The sequence below is a fragment of the Papio anubis genome, chromosome 16, assembly GCF_008728515.1.
Source record: "Papio anubis isolate 15944 chromosome 16, Panubis1.0, whole genome shotgun sequence".
Lineage (NCBI taxonomy): Eukaryota > Metazoa > Chordata > Mammalia > Primates > Cercopithecidae > Papio > Papio anubis.
The window spans coordinates 84,255,069-84,277,963 of record NC_044991.1 but is presented as its reverse complement, the minus strand read 5'-3'; the positions used below and the strand labels follow the sequence as shown (position 1 = coordinate 84,277,963).

The following is a 22,895-nucleotide window of genomic DNA, read 5'->3' as shown; positions in this document are numbered from 1 at the left end:
CAGACATGAGTGTACTCATGGCTTGGTTGAAGAACTAACGACAACAGTGGCCCATGCTGTAATATTTCACCTGGGAGCAGAAAGCACTCTGAGGGCACAGCAGCTGGACATTTTCCTGAATCTGCCCAGCAAAATGTCTAAAGCAGCATCCTCCAGCCTCTGAGCTAGCCTCTTGGATCATGCAGATGTTTGGTTGCTGGGCAGATATCCACTGGACTTGGCATCCTTGGCCGGTGACTCATATCTGACCTGGCCCATTTCATGGAACAACATGGGGCAGATGACCCCCAAGGGGCCAGAATGCTGGAACATCCATGACCCTTCTATTCCTTGAAGCAGCCAGAAGGTGGGGCTGAGAGCATTAGACTGTCCAGAGTGACTGCTTAAAACGAGGCTTTTGTCTTTCAGATTTATTTATTTATCCATTCATTCACTTTGACAACAGCTTCCAGTATCTGTCACTTGTTGGACTTTTTACTGATGAGATCTCCTTTGACCCTCACAAGAGCCCTACAAGGTATATTTTATTGCCTCCAGTTTTTAGTTGAGAAAATGGAGGCTAAGCCAGGTGAAGACACCTGCCGTCTCTCTGGAGCACTGCGATGGCTTTTGCCAAAGATGCCCTGGCTCAGGGACTGCCAGCTTCAATGGGAAGCTCAGTGAAGGGAACAAAAATCAAAAGCTGTGCATTTGCTCACTGTATCCTCATTCAACACACATTTATTGAGGATATACTATGCACCAGGCCCTGGGATAGTGCTGAGAATACACTGGTGAACAAGACAGGTGTGGTCCCTGCCCCATGGAGGTGTACACTCCAGTGTGGGAAACAGGTAATGAGAAAATGAAGAACTAAGAATTCAGGAAGTGATGGGTGCCATTGGGCAGACACTGGGTTGTAAAGCAGGAGGGGACACAGTAGGACTAGTGAGAAAAACTAAGAAAGCAAATTTCTTCCCCTTATTCTCAACTTGGCCCTGAATTTGGCCTTTCTCTGCACACAGTGCTCTGATTAACGGGATACACAAATTTCCTAAATTGCCACTGTGCCAGGAACCTATGCTTGATTCCACAGGATTAAAAGTTGGCAGGTTAAAAATCCACACACACAATAGAGGAGTGACACTAAGTATCCCTCCCTCTTGAGAATCCCCAAGGTACATAGGAAACCCTCAGACTTTCCAGATCAATGGGAAAGGAGTGTGAAAAAATATTCTGGTTATTCAAGCCCGAGGATAGTTGGAGTTCTGGATAATTCAGCAGGTTTTAAGTCTAAGTCAGAGGGGAAAACTGGGACAAAGTAACAGAAACATGACTTTGTGGCTGTGGGCTGCCAGGGGTCTGAAGACTCAGATCTAAGGTGGAAGAGGTATGACTAAGCAGGGAAGGAATGGGGAGGCAGGCACAGCAGGATTTCTATTCTTAGGGGGCCAGGGTGATAGTCTCTACTGCTCAGGGGAAAGTCAGAATCTCCTAGATGGAGAGCTTCAAAACGCACCATCCCCCACTAGACCTCAATGGACACTTATGAGTCAACATTCTTGGGGTAACTCAAGAATGTGCATTTTCAACAAGTTTGATAGTTGTTTAAAATATACATTCTATGCCAACAAATTGGATAACTTAGTAGAAATAAATAATCTGCTACTTTCTGTGATTTTCATAAATAAATTCCTAGAAACACACAAGCTACATAGATTGACTCATGAAGGAGTAGAAAACCTGAACAGACTAACATTAGTAAGGATTTTGGATCAGTAATAAAAAACCTCTCAGCAACAAAAATGCCGAAGTCCAGATGACTTCACTGGCACATTCTGGCAAACACTTGAAGAATTACTGCCAATCCTTTTTAAACTCCTCCAAAAAATTGAAGAGGAGAGTACACTTCCAAGCTCATTCTATGAGGTCAGCATTACTCTGACACCAAGTCAGACAAAGACACTACAAGGAAAGAAAACTAGAGATTCATGTCGCAGATTAATATTGAAGCAATTATCCTCAACAAAATACCAGCAAACTGATTTCAACAGTATATTAAAATGATTATACATCATGACCAAATGGAATTTGTTCCTGGAATGCAAGGATGGTTCAACATATGAAAATAACTCAGTGTGATACACCATATTAACAGAATGAAGGGGAAACAAAACCCTAATCATCTCGAATGATGCAGAAAATCATTTGACAAATTTAACATCCTTTCATGATAAAGACACTTATTAAACAAGGAATAGAAGAAAACTACTTCAACACAATAAAGGCTATAGCTAAAAAGCCCACAGCTAACACCATAACCAATGTTGAAAGACCAAAACCTTTTTCTCCAAAATCAAGAACAGGGCAAATATGCCCTTCTTGCTACTTTTGTTTCACATAATATTGGAATTTCTAGCCAGAGCACTGAGGCAATAAAAAGAAACAAAAAGCATTCAAATCAGAGAGTAAGAAGTAAAATTGTTCCTGTTTACGGATGACATAATCTCTTATGTAAACAACCCTAAGGATTCCACAAAAAAAGCTGTTAGAACTAATAAATAAATTCAGTGAGGTTTCAGGATACAAAATTAACACACAGGAATCCGTTGCATTTCTATACATTATCAATGAACATTTAGAAAAGGAATTTATTTAAAAATTCCATTTACAATAGCATCAAAAAGAATAAACATTAAGAATAAACCTAACCAAGGAGGTAAAAGACTCATATACTGAAAACTATAAACATTGTGCAAGAAATTAAAGAAGACATGAAGAAATGTTATAACATCCCATGCTCATGTATTGGAAGACTTAAATTCTTAAGATGTCAACACTACCCAAAATGATCTACAAATTCAGTGCAATCCTTATCAAAATGCCCCATGGCATGTTTTGTAAAAATGAAAAAACACCCTAAAATTTCGGTGGAATCTCTAAGGATCCTGAATAGCCAAAAAGCTTTGAAGAAAAATAACAGAGTTGGATGACTCACACTTCCTGATTTCATAGCATATTACAAAGCCACAGTAATCAAAACAGTGTGGTACTGGCATAAAGACAGATATATAAACCAATGGAATGGAATAAACAGTCTAGATATAAACCTTTATATGTATACTCAACTGATCTTCAACAGGGTGCTAAGCCCACTCAATGGGAAAAGGACAGTCTCTTCAACAAATTGTATTGGGAAAACTGGATATCCACATGCAAAAGAATGAAGCTGGGTCTTTCTCTTAGACTGTATATGAAAATGAAAGAGATTATATATCTAAACATAAAACCCAAAGGTTTAAAACTACTAGAAAAAACTTAAGGGGGCAATCTTCATGACATGGATTTGGTCTTGGATATGACACTACAAGCACAGACAATAAAAGCAAAAATACACAAATGAGACTAATTTAAAGTTAAAAAATTTTCCTCAAAGGACACAGTCAGAAAAGGTAACCTGCAGAATAGGAGAATATATTTGTAAACCATATATCTGATAAGACGTTAGTATCCAAATATGAAAAGAACTGCAACTCAACAACAAAAATTATGTAACCTGATTTTAAAGTGGGCAAAAGACTTGAATAGACATTTCTCTAAAGATAATATACAAATGGCCAGCAAGTACATGAAAAGATGCTTCAACATACCCACTCATCAGAGAAATGCAAATCAAGAACCACAGTGAGATATCACCTCACATCGATTAGGGTGGTTACTATTAAAACGCCTAGAAAATAACTTTTGGTGGGAATGTAGAGAAATTGGAATCCTTGCACACTGTTGGTGGGATTGTAAATGATGCAACCACTATGGAAAACAGTATGGCATTTCCACAAAATATTAAAAATAGAAGTGTCGTGTAATCCAGCAATCCCACTTCTGGGTATATAGCTCAAAAAATTGAAAACAGGGTCTCAAAGATGTTTGCATACCCATATTTACAGCAGCATTATTCACAATGGTCAAGAAGCAGAAGCAATCCAAATGCTCATAGGTGGAGAATGGATAAACAAAATGTGGCATACCCATACAAGGGAATGTTATATAGCCTTAAAAGGGAAGCACATTTTGATACATGGATAAACTTCGAGGATATTACGCTAAGCAAAATAAGCTAGTCACAAAAGGACAAATATTCTACGATTCCATTTATATGAGGTATCTAGCTAAATTCATAGACATAAAAAGTAGAATGGTGATTACCAGGGGCTTGGCGGAGGGGGCAAGTGTTTTTTCATAGGGACATCGTTTCGGTTCTGCAAGATGAAAAGGTTCTGGAGATCTGTATCTACAATAATTCAATGTATTTAACACTCCTGAACTGTATACACATAAAATGGTTAAGATGGTAAATTTTATACGTGTTGCTTTTACCACAATAAAAAGCTGTGAAGTGGTATGATTCCATTTCTATACATTCTTGAAATACTAACATTATAGAGACAGATAGCAGATTAGCGGTTGCCAGAGGTGGGGTGTGGGGGTTGGGAAGAGGGAGGTTGGTGTGGCTCTAAAAGGGCCACACAAGAATCCCTGTGATGGGACTGTCCCATGCCTTGACTGTGGTGGGGGGTCACCCAAATCTGCACATGGGATAAAACTGCATAGAACGAAATAAACGCACATGAACATCTAAAGCTGGTGAGACGTGAATAAGGACCATGGATTGCATCAGCGTCAGTTTTCTGGTTGTGATACTGCACTATTGTTATGAAAGATGTCACCACTGGGGACACTGGGGGAAGGGTATAACAGGGTGTCTTTACTGCATGCGAATCTACAATTATCTCAAAGTTAAATTTTTTTTTTAAAGTTATAAATGTAGACCAGGCATGGTGGCTCATGCCTATAATCCCAGCACTTTGGGAGGCTAAGGTGGATGGATCACCTGAGGTCAGGAGCTCAAGACAGCCTGACCAACATGGTGAAACCCCTTCTCTACTAAAAATATAAAAAGTAGCTGAGCCTGGTGGCACATGCTTGTAGTCCCAGCTACTGGGAAGGCTGAGGCAAGAGAATCACTTGAACCTGGGAGGCGGAGGTTGCAGTGAGCCATGATTGTGCCACTGCACTCCAGTCAGGGCGACAGAGCGAGACTCCGTCTCAAAAAAAAAAAAAAAGTTATAAATGAATTTTTCATGATCAATGAAAAGTCAAAACAATCAAAATTTTTTGAAATGGTGCAAAATTCAAACTGCACCAAAGTGAAAGGAAAGCTTCCCTCCAATTCTAGCTCCAAATCTCCAGTTTCAATCTTGGAGGAAACCCTTTGAGCAGTTGCTCAGAGATAACCCATGCACAAATGTGTGTAAACTCCTTCTCAAAAACTTAACACCAAATGGAGCACACTTTGCATAATCTATCCTTCTGCATTTGTCTTTTGCTTTCTCTGTTTCACTGAACCATGTATCATGGAGGTGGTTCCAAACCAGTAACAGGAAACTGCCTCCTTCTTTCTGATGGTTCCATCATATTCCACTGGGGGAAGCACTATACTTTATTTAGCTGGTCCCTGCTGATGGACATCCAGGTTGACATCAGTTTGCCACAAACGAGGCTGCAGTGTATACCTCTGCATTTAAATCTTTGCACACGGGCCAGAGTATCTTTAGGATGCATTCCTAGCCGGGGAATTGCTGTGACATTTCTATTTTGATGGGCACTTCCTGTGCGCTGCACAAAGGCAGCTCGGATGTACACCCCAGCCTGCAGTCTTGAGACAGTCACGTCTAAGGAAAGTTTGCTTTGACATGAAAAAGAAGATGGAGAAAACCCAGCTTCCCTCTGACTTTCTTGTTTTTCCTGCCTCAGAGGAAGACAAAAGCTCTTTTTTTTTTTTAAGTATGCAGGTGGGAGCAACCCAGGCTGTACCTAATTCCTCCTTCTGCCTCTCCCACCTCCTCCTGCCTCTCCCACCACATTCTGGCCACCTGCATGACTACTGATTCTTCCTCCAAAACTGTCCTGGATCAGCCATATCTTCTCTGTGCCACTGCATCCAAGCCACAAGTCACCCCCATCCCTCCCCTGGACAGCTGCACCAGTGCCTCACAGGTCCCTCTGTGGGCCCTCCGTTTTAGTCTTCCCAGGGGAGTTGGCATGGCCACTGTCACCCTGTGCTGAAATCTTCCAATAGCTTCTCATTGCCTCAGAATGAAGCCCAGGCTCCTTCCCTGGGCCTCCAAGCCGTGCATTATTTGGCCTCTCCTCTGCCTCTCTCCAGCATCATCTCCCTGAATGGTCCCTGGGTTCCCTCATCCCAGCCACGTGGAGCTGCTCATGGCTCCGCACTCCGAGCTCCCGCCCGCCGCAGGGTGTTTGCACTTGCAGCTCCCCCTTGCCTAGATGCTCTTCCTCTAGATGGCCACACGTCCGGCTCCTCTCGCTATTTAGATCTCATGATCTAAATCATTGCCTCCAGGAAACTTTCCCTGACCACTCAATCCACACTGGCCCTCTTCCCAACCTTTCTTTTCCACACTCCCTGGCTTTGTTGTCTTCACAGCTTTTGGTGAAATGTATCATTGGCTTATTTCCTGTGCCCCCAGCTCCAGTGCTTGCTCCATGAGAGCAGTGAGTTTGATAATGACACTCCATGGGGCAGAGCCACAAGCACAGATGGACAACATGCTTAGCTGTCCTCCTAGGTCTCACAAAGCAGGCCACACCTTCCTGAAGCCAGACCCCCTACGACCACTTCCATTCCTCTCACAGCCTGGGGAGATCCTCTATCTCTGAGACTTAAGAGAACCCAGCCAGTTGGATACTCCTAACGACCTGGGCTGACTTTCAGCTTGCAACTTGCAGCAGAGAATGGGCGTTCCAATTTCAATTTCAGGGCATGATTAGGGCCTGGGTCATAGGGACCCAAAGGAGCTGGAGCAGGGTCCAGACAGGCAGCTCTGACTGTAATCCCTGGGTGCGGTGAAGGCGTGACCTCCACATTGCTGATTAGTGAGCGGGGTCTGGGAGGGGACCATGAAGCCAATGAGAAGCTGGGCACATCTACTCCCCTGATGCAACCTGGGCCCAGCCAGCAATTGATGAGTCAGCACGTACTGACTCGGCCTGATCCTGGGATTTGGCACAGAATTTGGCACAGCATAGGCGTCGGCAGGAGAGGGAGCACCGCCTGAAAGGTTGGGAAGCCCAAGATAATATGTGAGAAAGTGTTTCTGTGTTTTTGAAGTTTCCAGGAGTCAGGAGGCAGTCGAAAGAATCCAGAACTTTGGGTAAAAGCAACCTGTCATTTACAGCCGTGGACTGGGACAGGTCTGTTGAAACTCAGTTTCTTCTTCTGAGCCATCTCACAGTGTTGTCCTGAAGATCAAGAGATAATGTGGAATGAAGTGCTTTGTTTGTGGACCTCCAAGGCCAACCATAAGTGCTATGAGGCAGGAGGTCTGTGTACAACTGAAATGTAAACTCCTGGAGGCCAAAAACCTAGATCTTATCCCTGGTGCCCAGCATTTGGTGGGTGCTACATAGCTCTTGGATAAATGTGGGCTAGTGCTGTGTTTACCAGGCCTATTGGTCTTGAATAAGAGAAACTCAATCTGAACCAGCTTCAGATGCAGGGAATCTGACAGAATGCTCCAAGGGCAGCATGCCACCAGGTCAAGGGAACCCAGGAATCAGGACTCAGGCACCTCTCCTCTGGGAACCTCTGCCTCATTCTCTTCTATCTAGAAAAGATTGGATTCTTTAACTTCTCATGGCTATCAGCAACATCCAAGGTTTACATTCTACCATGCAAGTACCAAGAGAGCATTTCCCAGGGAAGTATACTGATTGGTTCAGCTTGAATCCTGTGCTCGTCTCTGGACCAATCTAAGGAAACCAGGAAGTTGGAATCATAACACAGTATAGCTGCTTCTACTGACAACAAGTGAATGGTGGTGAGGGGTTCCTGGGAAGGTTCTTTTTCTATTCTTAGAGATGAGATGCTGAGCTGATAATCCCATAGGTCTGTGTGAAAGAAGTCAATTTGTAAGGAAGAATTCGATTTTAGAAGTTTTTAAAAGTAACACATTCTCATTGTAATAAATGCCGGTTACAGAAGGGGAAAAATCAACCATGATTCTATAACTCAGAGATAGTCACAGTTAACCTTCTTCATCTCTCTGCTGTTCCTTTGAGGTCTCCTTTGCTGTTCCTGAATGCTGGAGGGCCCCAGGGTGCATCCGTGGATCTCTGTTTGTTCTATGCATATTTACTCACTCCCTTGTGAGCTCATCCGGGCTCTTCCTGTCCTGAAGATTCCTCAGTTTCCATCTCCTGCCTAGGCGTCTCCCTGACACCTGCCTAGTATATCCAGGGATCTCAACATCTGTCTGGATAACCGGCATCCTGACCACATATGGCCCATTCGAGTCCTCCACTCGCCGCACTCACCTGCTGCTCCCAGTCTTCGTTGCCTCTCACGGCAACTCAGTCCTTGCGGGGGGCTCAGTTTGGGGGTCACTAGCATGTCTTTTCCTGTCTCTCCCCCCAATAGTTGATCTGTCAGCAAATCTTAGTGGCTTTGCCTTCAAAATGCATTGCTTTTCATACTGTCCATTGCCACCTGGTCAAAACCACTGCCACTTTTCACCTGCGTCATTGCAGCTGGCTACTAGTGAATGGGTGGCTCTGCTCTTTCCGACCCTGCCATTACTCATGCCCAGCCCCACGGGACCAGGGATCCTATTCAATGAAAGTCAGTTCATGCCTCTTCTTTCTCAAGCCCTCCTCTGCCTCTCAGAAAATTCATAGTAAAGATCTAGGGTTTCTTTGAGGGGTGATGAAAATGTTCAAAAAGTAGATACTAATGATGATCACATAACTCTGTGAATGTCCTAAAAAACACTATCCTGTACATTTTTAAAAGAGAGAACTGCTGATAAACTATTTTAACATTTTGGAGCAAGTATCTATGTCTTTACACTTGGCCTGCACGTTGCTACATAAACTGGTCCCTGATCCCTTGCTGAGCCCTTCTTTCCATCTTTTTTTTTTCCTTTTTTCTTTTTTGAGACGGAGTCTAGCTCTGTCATCCAGGCTGGAGTGCAGTGGCATGATCTTGGCTTACTGCAACCTTCACCTCCCGGGTTCAAGCAATTCTTCTGCCTCAGCCTCCCAAGTACCTGGGACTACAGGCACATGCCACCGTGCCCAGCTAATACACACACACACACACACACACACACACATATATATATATATATTTGTATTTTTGGTAAAGACGGGGTTTCACCATGTTGGCCAGGCTGGTCTCAAAGTCCTGACCTCAAATGATCTGCCCACCTTGGCTTCTCAAAGTGCTGGGATTATAGGCATGAGCCACTGTGCCCGGCCAGCCCTTCTCTTTCTGTCTTCCTCACTCACTCTGCTCTGCCCTCAGGTCCCCTCTTGGTCCCCAGGTGCCTACCCCGGGGCCTTTGCACCTGCAAGGCTCTCCTCCCAGGCACCTGCCTGCCGTTCCCCATCTTCTCAGTGAGATCTTCCCGTCACTCCCCATGGAAACTGCCAGCGTTGTTTTCCTTCTTCACACTTGAATTCATGTCTTAGGGCTGCCGTAACAAAGTAACGCAGACTGGGTGGCCTAAAACAACAGAAATGTGTTCGCTTACACATCTGGAGGTCAGAAGTCCAACATCAAAGCATCAGCAGAGTTGGTCCCTTTTGGAGGCTCTGAGGGATAGTCTGTCCCAGCCTCTCTCTGCGCTCCTGGGCTTCTGGGCAATTGTTGGCATTCCTTGGCTTGCAGCCATGTCGTACCAATCTCAGCTTCCATCACCACATCACCTTTTCTCTGCATGTCTGTGTCTCTCTATGTCTCTGTGTCTCTTCTTCCAAGGACATCAGTCATTGGATTTGGGCCCAACCTCTTCCACTACGACTTCATCTCACCTTGATTATATCTGCAAAGACCCTGTTTCCAAATAAGGGCCTGTTCCTGAGTCTCTTCTGTATAGCCACTATTTACATATTCCTGTTTTCTCTAAGCCTAGATGCTGTCAGAGTCCCTCTCGGAGCCTTGAAATCCCCTCTGAGATTGGCCAAGTGAAGATCACCATCCCCATGTTGCAGGGGAATCTTGAAGAGATGTTGACATGTCCAGGATGGAGCAGGGCATCCCCAGTGCCAACGCCAATGCCCACCTTCCAGCCACTCATGTTCTGTGAATGCCCCAACCAGTTTCTTCCCTCCCTCTCTCCCCTCTTTCCTCTGTGTATTTATTTATTTACTTGTTTGATTGTTCTTTCATTTATTTTAATACCCCCCAACATCATCTGGGCGGTGACTTCTGAGCCGCATGATAGAAGGCTCAGCAATTATCGTAAAGTGTCGCTTACATCTCCGATGTTTGTGTGAACAGCAAGCACAGTGGTGACAGTGATAATGGAGGTCACGTGACCGCTCCTATGTCTCATCAGGTCCCACTGGGCAGCCAGTATTAGCTTGTAACGATCCCTGCAGACAGGTCAGGAGAACTTGCCACAGCGCTGGGTCTCAGTATAGCACATGGAGTAGTTTTTATTTTCCTCTTTGCATTTTTAGAAGGATTTTCCTAAGTGTGTCATATCTTAATGAAACACAGTGTTTGTTGTTAGGGCACGTCTGGTGAGGACCCAGTATGGGCTATGTAGGCAGCTAACCAAGAATTCAATCAGTGGTCCATTCAATCTGCGTGTCTGGTCGTCGCTGGAACATCCCTGCCTGTCAAATACCCTCTGCACTGTCAGAAATTCCCTGCATTACGCTTCACACCTTCAACTCTTGAAAGCTTGCTTTTTGGAAGGGCAGGGGTGACTCAGAGACAATTGCCTTTTGCAGCTGATTCTCTCCATAACATGGAACCCTGGGACTTGAGAGAGCATCAGTGGCCGCCTGCCATGATGCCCCAGGGATGACTGCTCCATCTCCATAAGCCAGGGCTTGGCAGGAGCTTGGTTTGCGGATGAGCCAAGTTCTTGGGTGGGACCTGCTATGATTCGAGCCCTGGGGACTGGTCCCTAAAATCTCTCATGTCCATGTTAAAGAGAACTGTTCTCTTGATTGCTACTCCTCCAGCAGTAAAGCACTCACCTGGGTAACAAGATCTCAGCTGTGACGGGGCTGAACATAGCATTGGCCAACCAAGCTCTAGAGGTTCCCATCTGTTTGGGGTCAGCCCTGGAGCAGGGGAAAGTCCTTTAAACTGGAGAAGCTGGGCCACGCATTCCTGGGGAGAAGAGCGACCCTTGGAGGCCGAGTTTCTCTTCATCTCACGGAAAAGGTGGGGGCATTGGGCGAGGTGGGACTGGGAAGAAAACTCAAGTCAGCTGCCAACAGGCTAAGCCCCCCCACCTGGGGAGAGGCTGAGAGAGCTGCCTGGAGCCCATAAAAGCCAGTCCCCCTCAGGGCTGGCTCCAGGGTTTATTAAATACTAGGCCTTCTGGACCAGGAAAAGACTAAACAAAATGTGGTTTTCCTCTGTGAACTGATTGCATCTGGGGGTGCACTTCCCGAAGACCAGTCTGCAGGGACCCCTGGCCTGGCCTAGACATTCTGCCCCTTGACCCTGGTCTGAAGCCCTGGACTGGGGTCACCGGCTTCCCTGGGGACTGCCCATCAATGCCAGGAGGGGAAGGGGAGGGGGTCAGTAGCTTAGGGAGGTAATGAGGATGGATCCACAGGCCCCATGTTGTTCAGTGTGGAAGCCGGTGGGGCCTGGGCAAAAGGAGAAGAGAAGGGTCTAGTTCTGGGACTGCGTCCTTCCCTGCCACAGCAGCTGCTGCAAAGACCAGGTACTTAGAAAGAGTGGGACCACTCCAGCTAAACCAAGTGATCCTGTCCTCCCGGAAACCGGGCGGTTCCTCTCCTGCGATGTGGGGAAGCGTGAGAATGGGCTGGTGGAGATGCAGGTGGAGGGCAGGTGGGAGGATTCTAAGGCTCTGCGGCGCTGCTTTTGCACCCTCCCCTCATTTTCCACGGTGCTTCATTTTCTTTTCTTTGAGGTAATTTTGTTGGAGTAAGAAACGCAAACAAGGCAGCTACCGTCCTTAGGTCAGACAAGGAGCATTTGCAGTCACAGCTGAGTGTCTTGGCCTGAGTACTGCAGCTGGTCCGAGAGCGGCTGTGCAGGGACCTGTGAGCAGATTCCTGTCCTTGTGCCTGTCCTGTGGCTGAGACCATTCATCTGGGGCTGAATGGTGAATTCCTTCTTCTGTCTCAAGGAAGTTTCCTTTTAGCCTGCAGGAAACCCTTGGGAGCAAGCACAGCTTTTCAGAACCCATTTTGACAAATTACAAAATGAGGCTTTTGCCCCAGTTTTTCTCTGCATGATTTGACTTAATGTCAAATAGTGCCATTGGTCTTGACGAAAGTTATTTTTTAAAAGAAGTGAAATTGTCCACAAAAGCCTGCAGTTTTAAACAGAAGTATTTGAGTTAGGTGAAGCTACAAGTTACAAGACAATCTTGTCCCAGATTCCTAGGAAGAACGGAATTGGCTTCAGTCCTACATGCTTAAGGTTGATTTATTGAGATGCATTTATTACCGCCTACTACCTATCAGCTGTTGTGCCCTGTAAACTTCTATAAGACCGTGCCCAAAAGTCACCTCCTCAGTGAAGCCTTCCACTACTTCCTCAAATTGCCTCTTCTGCATTCCTACGACATTTGATTTACCTAATTATCACAAGACTCTCCAGTTTATGTATTTCTAATAATAAAGTAACCTTAAGGAAGCCATGACCCATGAGGACTGATGACCTATACCTTAGAGAGGTGATATGTGCAAGGTACACAGTTCTGCAGACAAAACAATGTTTGAAAGCACCTCCATTTGCTACCATCAAAATAACATAAAGAACATAATGGAAATTGGTCATGTTTGGTTGCCTGGCCCCATTTCCCCTTCATAACCATGACAATTTTGATTCAAGGGCTTGCTCTTTTCCATTTATAAATAGGGCACTGGGCTCAGAGCACGCCTTCCCTCCATACATAACAGACAGAAATAGGCACATGAACTACACCAAGTCAGTCAGATGGCCTACTTTGGAACCTGAGTCTCAAGCAAAGGGACAAAGAGGCTGACATGGTTGGTGTTTCATTCCATCACAGAAGCAGCACCTTGATCAGACTGTTTCTGCTACCTGCCTCACAGCCTGCAGCCTGCCTTGCTCCTACTCATTCTCAGTCCCACATCTCCAGCCTGCACTCAGTTCTGTGAAGCTTCCAGTGAATTCCCTTTTTCTAAAGTCAGCCAGGACTGATTGCTGTTGTTTGCAACCAAAGAATCCTGGATCACCCAAAGCTCCCCAGTGCTTGACTTCCTGCCACTCTTTTCAGATCCCCTTTTCCTTATTCTCCCATTGTCTGACCTTTATGTTCCCTCAGTGTCTTATTTCCTCATCCCCAGTGCCATGTCCCTCCCCGAGTCCTGCAGGAAAATTTTACCTTTTCTGCCCACTCTTTTCTCTCCCAGCTCTTTATTTTGTAGATTGTCTTAGTCCTTTAAAGCCTTCGTCTGTCCTTCCATCACATCCAGGCTTTCCTGACCTGCTGGCATCCCAGCAAGGAGGTCCAAGAACCCAAAGGGTTTGATACAGGGCGAGTCTCCCCAGAGGGCAGGAGACAAAGCAATGGCTGAACTGGGCGACAAGGGAGGGGATGTTGGTAAATGCCCCATCTTTACTCTGACACATGAGAAAGGCTGCCACTGGCCAAGAACTTGTGTGCCACGCCCACCTCTTCCCCCCCTCATCCTGCCAATGAGGGAGGCTTCCTTCCATCACAGTAATTTTATGTGTCAACTTGATTGGGCCACAATTAATGCCCAGATTAAACATTATTCTTGGTGTGTTTGTAAGAGGGTTTCCAAATGGGATTAACATTTGAATTGATTCACTTAGTAAAGCAGATGGCCCTCCCCAATGTGGGTGGGCCTTGTCCAAATTGTTTAAAGGCTTGTATAGAACAAAAGGCAGAGAGAAGAGGGCTTCACTCTTTTGCTTCCTGTCTACCAGCTGGAGCTGGGACATCTCAACTCATCCTCTCTCGCCCTTGGACTAGGATTTGCAACATCAGCTCCCCAGGTTCTCAGGCCTTCAGACTTGGGCTGAATTATCCCAGACCCTCCTGGGTCTCCAGCTTACAGATGGCAGATAGTGGGACTTCTCAGCCCCCGTATCTATGTGAGCCAATTCCTCTTCATATATATATGTATTCTATTGTTCTGTTTCTCTGGAGAACTCCCACTAATACACCTACCATCCCCCTCTTCCAGAGGTGGAAACTGAGGCTCAGAGGTGAAGTCACTTGTCCCAGGTCCCCCAGCCAAGAGGAGTTTGTTCCTGGAGTGGAATTCACATCTGCCTGTCTTTGGAGCCCTTACTGAAGCCCAAGGCCATTGTGAGACCATTCTTGTGTTGCTATAAAGGAATCCCTGTAGCTGGGTAATTTACAAAGAAAAGAAGATTAACTGGCTCATGGTTCTGTAGGCTGTACAGGAAGTGTGATGCCAGCATCTGCGTGGCCTCTGGGGAGGCCTTGAGCTGCTTACAGTCCTGGCAGAAGGTGAAGGGACAGCCTGCATATCACAGGTCAGAGCAGGAGCAAGGGAGAGGTGGCGGGAGGTGTCACACACTTTTAAACAGCCAGATCTTGCGAGAACTCACTCACTATCATAAGGGCAGCACCTGCCAGGAAGGATCCGCCCCCAGGACCCAAAACACCTCCCACTGGACCCTACTTCAACACTGGCGATCACAATTCAACATGAGATTTAGAGGGGATGACATCCAAGCCACATCAGCTTGTGTCTTCCCTGTTAACTCTGCCTTCCCGCTAATGATACTGTAATCAACAGAGCCCTGAGCCACTGGCTGGAGGAGGTCTGGTTGTAATTTATTCTAGTTTGGCCTCATCTGTAATCAGAACCATCCTAAATGGAAACAAAGAGGATGTCTTCATCCCTAGGACCCCAGGAAACCCAGCAGGGCCTCCAGGAGGTTCTGCCAAGGGTACCACCCGTGTGGTCAGCAGCCCCGATGTTATTCCCGCCCTGAAAGTGCAGCCCTAAGGAGATTGTCACGGAAGGTGCACTTGTGATTAGTTAGCAACCTGAAATTGAGGTTTCCTCACCCAGGGACAGAGCCTTGTTCCCAAATACCTGGAAAAGATGCGTCCAAATCACTTCTCCCAGCCAGCAAAGTCAGAAAACTGACTGCAGCTTTTCATTTCTTCACTGGTCTTTGTTGTGCAGACAGAACTTAAGGAGAAAGGACTTTGGAGGATCTGCGTGTTTGCTTAGTTTTCTGTCTTTTATTCCTTTGTGGCTGTCTGGAACTAAGAATACGTCCATTGTAGGAAAATTAGCAGATGCAGGCAGAGCAACAGAAAGCTGTTTAAAAACCTCTACTGTGACTCATCCACAGAGCATCACAGTTGATAGACAAAAATATTTGTTCTTGACTTTAATCGATCTTTCATTATGTTTCAATATTAAAAACATATTTGTTTGCCGACCATAGTTGCTTAGCCTTTATCCTCCCTTTTCCCCATTAGACTGTTTTGATTTTCCTGAGGATCTCATCCTTGTTCAGATAGTCTTTATCCTCTCTATCTCTCTCTTCTCTCTTCTTCTTCTTCTTTTTCTCCCTCTCCTCTTCCTTCTGTTGAGACAGATAACTTTCTGATGCCTTCTCTTCATTCCCGACCTGAGCTCTTTCTGTAATTACCAGGATTCTGGACTCTGGTACATAACAAAGCCCAAGGGAAACCACAAGCATTTGAAATGGCCTCAGTCTCAGCTCTTCTGCAGAAGGGCTGCTTGACGCCGAGAACCACCTAAATAGTTTTGCCAGTTCTGAGCAGGGCTACCCTTCTGGGCTGCTCAGTGACAGATAAGATTTTCTAACTAAGACTTTAATTATATCCAAATCCCTGATACAAAGGGGTGGCCCTCCATGGTCACCCAACAGCCCAGGGGCCATCTGGGGCATGGTGGGGGCCAGGGTCCCTGAGGGGTCTGAGAGCCGCTGAGGCTGAGGGCTATCCTCAGCTGGATGTGGCGATTCCACAGCTGAGGAATCCTGAGCTTAGAAAATCCAAATCATTGATGATGGACAAGCAAACATGATCAGCCTTTGCCCTGGAGGGAGACATCAACTTTGTAAACTACAGCAAACAAATCTGGCTGCTGCCCCAGAGGGAGACGCTTCTCTGTCTACTAAGTTGTTTCCTTGTAAAGATAGCATAGAAGAAAAGCTGTCAGTGCCTCTGCTCACAAGATGTACAGAAATGGGGGACATCATGGAGAATTTTCTCTCAATGGGAATGAAACAAGAAGAGGAGAAGTGGCAAGAAAGATGTTTCTTTGATGTTGTCAGAGTGTGAGGCTGAGATGCCAGGAAGCTCTAATCCAGCTATTCACTCATCATCTTGCAGCCTCTTCCCTACTTGTGTTCTGTATCTCCCTTGGCAAAACCTAGCCTCATGGCTCCTGCGGCACAGTGGCTGGCTGAGGCAGCAGTCAGGATGTGCCTGACAGCAAGGCACAGAATGGCTCCAATGGCTCCAATAATAAGGAATTTGTTACCTCGTCAACATGAAGCCCGAAAGGGAGTCAGTGGCTCAAGGACTGGCAGATTTGGAGGTTCAGTGGTGCTACTAAGACCACAACTTTCAGCCCTGCCATACTCCCCAAATTGTCCTCATCCTCAGGCTTTGCTCGTGGTTGCAAGGTGGCTGCCAGGCTCCACACATAATATCTTCATACCAACACAGAAGAAGGGAGAGCAGTGTCTTCTTCATGAGCCTGCTTAAGAGTGGTAAGAAGAAACTTCCCCAAAGCTCCCAACTTCCAGATGTTCTGTCAACTCTTATTGGCTAACATTGTATCACATCCTCTTTTCCTAAACCAATCATTAGCAAGAAATGGAATTACTATGACCAGCTTGGACCAATCAAGTTTCACTGTTGAACCGAACCACCCCCGAAGCCCATGGATTCCAGATAACTGAACCAAAATAGGATAAAGACAGGTAGGTGACAGGGCTTCAGCTATAGCAAAAATATGTAAATAAAAATGCTGCGGGCCAGGCCTGGTGACTCTTGCCTGTAATCCCAACACTTTCGGAAGCCAAGGTGGGAGGATACCTTAAGCCCAGGAGTTTGAGGCCAGCCTGGGCAACATAGGGAGACCTCATCTCTACAAATCATTTTTTTAAATTAGCTGGGCGTGGCAGTGTGTGCCATTGGTCCCAGCTACTCAGGAGGCTGAGGTGGGAGAATCACATGAGTCAGGGCAGTTAAGGCTGCAGTAGATGTGATCATGCCACTGTACTCCAGCTTGGGCAACAGAGTAAAGCCCCATCCCCGCCTTCCCCCACAAAACTAAAACAAAATCCCAAAAATGTAGATGCCCAGTTAAATTTGAATTCAGATAAATAAACAATTTTTAGCATATGTCCCATGCAGTTTTGGGGGGTATAACTTATACTAAAAATTATTCACTGTTTACCTAGAATTTGAATTTAACTGGGCATATTGTATTCTTTCTGGCAGCCCTAATAGCCAGTCAACACTGTCTGCTAGAGTTGGATCATCCCAGCAGCTGTGTGGTGGGAAGTTTTTGTCTGATGAGAAGAAAGCAAATCGATTTGGCTGAAATGGAAATCTTGGTAATGATCTCTCCCCGATACCCACACGGCTCCTCATGCCCCCGGCAGATCTCAGCCCAGATGATGTTGCTGTTCATCACGTTTTCCTACTGTTCATCATGTTTCAAGCTGGAAGCAGAGTCATTTTCCCCTTAATACCCTTCCCCCAATTCAACCCGTCAGTTTTAGCTCTCTCAGTCCTATTTCCAAGACACATCCTGACTCTATTCACTCTCTCCCTGTCCACCCCCATCACCCTAAGCCAGTGATTTTCAACCACGGTCCATTTTGATGCCCAAGGAACATTCGAAAACGTCTGCAGAGAGTTCTGGCTGTCACAACTCAGGGGGAGGGGAGCCACTGGTGTTTGGTGAGGAGAAGCCAGGGATGCGGCTCAACATCCTACACTGCACAGGACGGCCCACAATCAAGACTTACCTGGCTCAAATTTCAGTAGCGCCCAGTGGAGAAACACTGGTCTCGGCCAACTGTCCTCCGCCCTGGCTGAACAGCTGCCACGTGCCCCCTGGGTCTGCCAGTTGCCATTGGCTCTTTACTGTCCTAAATGTTCCCTCACCTTATGATTCCCCAATTAAATGGTTTCAGTGACCCCTCTCTACTGTTCTTTTCAAACAAAACCCACGTTCCCCCATGGCCTACCTGCTGCCAGCCTCCCACATGCCCCTTCACCCGGCTGCTTTTGCTTTGTTCTTTAAATAATGGCTTCCTCTTCCTGCCAGTCCCAGCTCCCACATCATCTCCTTCAAAAACGCTTCCTGGGCCTCTGCTACCTGCTGCCACCTGCCACACTTAACCCATTTTATAGCCTCCATATGACACAGACAGGAAATAGGGAACTACCGGGTAAAAGAGGGCAGCTGCCTGGCAGAGGCCCCACCCCCAAGCCTGGAAACCTGCAGCCCTAAATGGGAACAGGCACTCCTGTTTTCGTGCCCAAATGTTGCCTTTTGGCCTGCTGTGGCCCCCTATCCTGTATCCATATAAACCCTAAGCCCCAGGTTCCATGAGCAGATGAGCAGAAGAACAGAGTGGCAGAGGAGGAGAGAAGAGAAGGAGCGTCTGAACGTCAGCTGGGGACAGTCAGAGAGATTGGCCCTGGGACAGCCAAACCAGGGAAAGATCATCTTCCCACCCCATTCCCTTTCCAGGTCCCCATCCATCCTGCTGAGAGCCACCTCCACCACCCAGTAAAATCCCTGCATTCACCATCGTTCAAGTCCATGTGTGACCTGGTTCTTCCTGAATGCTGGACAAGGACCTGGGCACCAAGATTGTGCTGGTTAACGCTTAAGCCCTTCACGAATGGCAAGGCTAAAAGAGCGCACAGTAACACATGCCTACTTGGGCTTCGGGAGTCATAGACTCCCACCCCTGGATGCTGTTGTGGGGCTGGAGCCCAGGGGTGGTCACCCTAGCTCCTGCACCTGCCCGTCTGCATGCTCTCCCTCCTATAAGGGGTTTGAACACATACAGCAGCTGCACAGATGAGCCATACGCCTGTTGCACACCCTGCAAGGTGGTTCAGGGAACTCTCCTGTTTCACACAGATATCGTTGTTAGATTCCCAATCTTTTCAGTCATCTTTTTTATAGGCTTTCTCATTGGTGAACATTTTCAGTTTGGCCCCTCCAGAAGCAAAGCTTTCTGAGGAGGCACACTCTGGGTCCTGCCCTCAGCGATACTGGACATGGCTGTGTCCTCAGAAACTGGCACTGATAAGTGTCCAGACATATTTATTGACTAACTGAAAGGCACACGTTTACACAAATCCACCAGTGAAAATCAGGGTTGGGCACAGAATTTGCAGGGCCCAGTACAGAATGAAAAGGCAGAGTTCCTTGTCCAAAAATTATGAAGAATTTCAAGACAGCACTAAACCCAGGGCAGGATGCTTCTGAGTGTGGGGCCCTGGACACATGTCCGTGAAGCCAGCCCCGACTACAAGATTACTTTACAACCATGACCAAAGAATAATTTCTTAACTAAAAGTTCTTACTTCACCCGGTGACCCCCCAGACATCAGGGCTCAGTCGTAACTATTCTGCAACTGCTTTTCTTTTCCTATTTTTGCTGGGAAAGTGTCTTCTCTTTTGAGAAGTGATGGTGATGCTGGATGTAATTACAGAGTACAAGGTTTTGAGACTCTCACCCCCAGTGTTTTGGGTGCTTGCTTTGTATGTTGCCCTACTCCGTGGACTCCGGCATCTGAGAAGCATCCTTTGAAGAGTTTAGTGGGATAGCTCCTATGTCCGTTCCCTTTCAGCAGAGAATCTGAGAGCGTCATGGCCAGCAGAGGGGGCCGCAGGAATGCCGAATCCCCCTGGCGGGTCCCACATTTGGAGCTGCTCTACTGTCTCTCAGCCACCAGGGATGTACTTTATTAGAAGGAGAATCAGACTTCTGTGAAACTCACCTGATGACTCTCCCTTTGGCATTTTGTATTTGCATCATCTTCTTAGGCTAAAGCCTTCTCGGTTGAAATCCATGGTTCTGAGCCCTGGTTGCATGTCAGCCTCACCAGGCGAATTTTAAAAACATAATGTCCTGAGCTCCCCTCCCAGCATTTCCCCAATTAGTCGGGGATGGGGCCTGGGCATTGGAGTTTGTAATGTCACTTCCCATCCCTGCTCTTTAATTCCAATTCTAATGGGTTGAGAACCCCAGCCAAACAGAATCACTATCCAAAAATGGTGGTCTCATGGGAAAGGGAGTCAGTGCTTGTTTCGGGGCCTGGGACAGCTGTCTTCATTGCCTTCTTAGAGAAGGACAGTTTCAGCAAAGCACCAACAGGGCATGTCCCAGGTTTGGGCAGGAAGCCTTGGGTGGTGCCCTGCCTCATGCTTGGTGGCACCTGAGCAGCTGTCCCTGACCTCGGCCTGGTCAGGAGCTTGTCCTGGTTTTCCTGTCTTGCCTGCATCATGAGCAGACCCACCCTGGGAATGTGGCAGCCAGGTGCCTGGGCCCAGTGGGCTCTGGGTTGCAGCAGCCAGGGCATTGAGAGAACAGGCTGAGGTGCTGCCTTCTCCCTGAGCCTCCTCCTCCAAACCCTCGTGCAGCTCTGTCCCCAGCTGAAATATGATGACATGTAGAGACTGCTTGTGAACGTGTTCCCTAATAGTAATCTTTTCAACAAAAAGAATAATTCAAAGTTTATGCAAGGCAATAGAAACCCCAAATGACTCAAAAGGTATTTTGGGAGTGGTTCCTCCCGCTGATCAAATGAGTAATCCTTCTAAGAGATTACAAGCAATTTAATAAGAAAACTGTCTCCAGGGTGAAGTTGCTTGAACCTGGGAGGTGGAGGTTGCAGTGAACTGACTTCATGCCACTACGCTTCAGCCTGAGCGACGGAGTGAGACTCTGTCTCAAATAATAATAATAATAACTCGTTCTCCATCAGCAACTGCAGAGGCAAATCTCAAGACTTCACAGCCTTGCTCACTTGCACCCCACCCATTTCCCCACTGCCTCTGTCCTGAGATCGTTCCTTTCTAATACTCTGAAAAAGAGTTTGTGTCTCCAGCATTACGTTTATACAGGCATACCTTCTTTATTAAAATTTGCTTTATTGCATTTTTTACAAATTGAAGGGTTGTGGCAACGCTGCATCCAGCAAGTTCCATGGCGCCATGTTTTCAACAGCAGGTGTTCACTTGGTGTCTCTGTGTTGCATTTTGGCAATTCTTACAATAGATCAAATCATTTCATTATTATTATATTTGTTATCATGATCTGTGGTCAGTGATCTTTGATGTTACTATTGCAGTGTTTTGGGGCACCACGAACTGTCCCCTTATAAGACAGTGAACTTAATTGATAAAAGCGTGTGCCCTAACTGCTCCACTGGCCATTCCCCCATCTCCTCCCTCTCCTCATGCCTCCCTATTCCCGGAGACACAACAATGTTAAATTGGGCCAATTAAGAAACCTACATTGGCCTCCAAGTGTTCAAGTGAAAGGAAGAGTTGCATGTCTCTCACTTTATTATTTCTTTATATATTTTTTGAAACAGAGTCTCTCTCTGTTGTCCAGGCTGGAGTGCAGTGGTGCAATTATGGCTTACTGCAGCCTGGAACCCCCGGCCTCAAATGATCCTCCTGCCTCAGCCTCCTGAGTAGCTGGGGCTACAGGCACGCACCACCATGCCCAGCTAATTTTTTAAAAAAATCTTTTTTAGTAGAGATGAAGTCTCACTAGGTTGCCCAGGCTGGTTTTGAACTCCTGGGCTCAAGCAATTCTCACACCTCAGCCTCCCAAAGTTTTCTCAATTTAAATCAAGAGCTAGAAATGATTAAGCTTAGTAAGGAAGGCATGTCAAAAGCTGAGACAGGTCAAAAGCCAAGCCTCTTGTGCTAAACAGTTAGCCAAGTTGTAAAGGTAAAGGAAAAGTTCTTGAAGGAAATGAACTTCTCAGTGAACACATGTATGAAAAGAAAGTGAAACAGCCTTATTGCTGATATGGAGAAAGTCTGAGTAGTCTGGGTAGAAGGCCAACCAGACATAACATTCTGTTACGCCAAAGGAGAGCTAATTCAGAGCAAGGCTTTAGCTCTCTTCAGTTCTACGAAGGTTGAGAGAGGTGAGGAAGCTGCAGAGGAAAAGTTGGAAGCTATTTCCAACTTTTGGTTTATGAGGTTTGAGGAAAGAAGCTGTTTCTGTAACATAAAAGTGTAAGGTAAAGGAGCAGGTGCTGATGGAGAAGCAGCAGCAAGTTCTCCAGAAGATCCAGCTGAGCTCACTGGGGAAGGTGGCTACACTAAACAACAGATTTTCAGTACAGATGGAACAGCATTCTACTGAAAGCTGCCATCTAGAACTTTCATAGCTAGAAAGGAGACCTCAATTCCTGTGTCCAAAGCTGCAAAGGACAGGCTGACTCTCTTTATAGGCGCTGATGCAGCTGTTGATTTTATACCGAAGACAATGCTTATTTACCATTTTGAAAACTGTATGGCACTTAAGCACTATGCTAAATCTGTTCTGCCTGTGCTCTGGCAATGGAACAACAAAACCTGGATGACCACACATCTGTTTACAGGTTGTTTTACTGAATAGTTTCAGCCCACTGTTGAGACCAATTGCAGGGAGAAAAGGTTTTTTTCACCATATTCGCTCATTCACGGTGCACCCGGTCACCCAAGTATTCTGATGGTGATGCACAAGGAGATAAATGTTGTTTTCATGCCTGCTGACACAACATCCATTCTGCAGCCCATGGAGCAAGGAGTAATTTTGATTTTCAAGTCATATTGTTTAAGAA

The 22,895-nt window shown here is 46.3% G+C and overlaps 1 long non-coding RNA gene across 1 annotated transcript; it reads left to right on the top strand.

Annotated features, from left to right (window-relative positions):
• Positions 1-15,930: 15,930 nt before the first annotated feature.
• LOC103887929 lies at positions 15,931-21,652 on the top strand. The gene is made up of 3 exons (XR_001892356.3): positions 15,931-16,996; positions 17,520-17,635; positions 17,877-21,652. It is a non-coding gene; the product is annotated as an uncharacterized LOC103887929 (long non-coding RNA).
• The last annotated feature ends 1,243 nt before the right edge of the window (positions 21,653-22,895 follow it).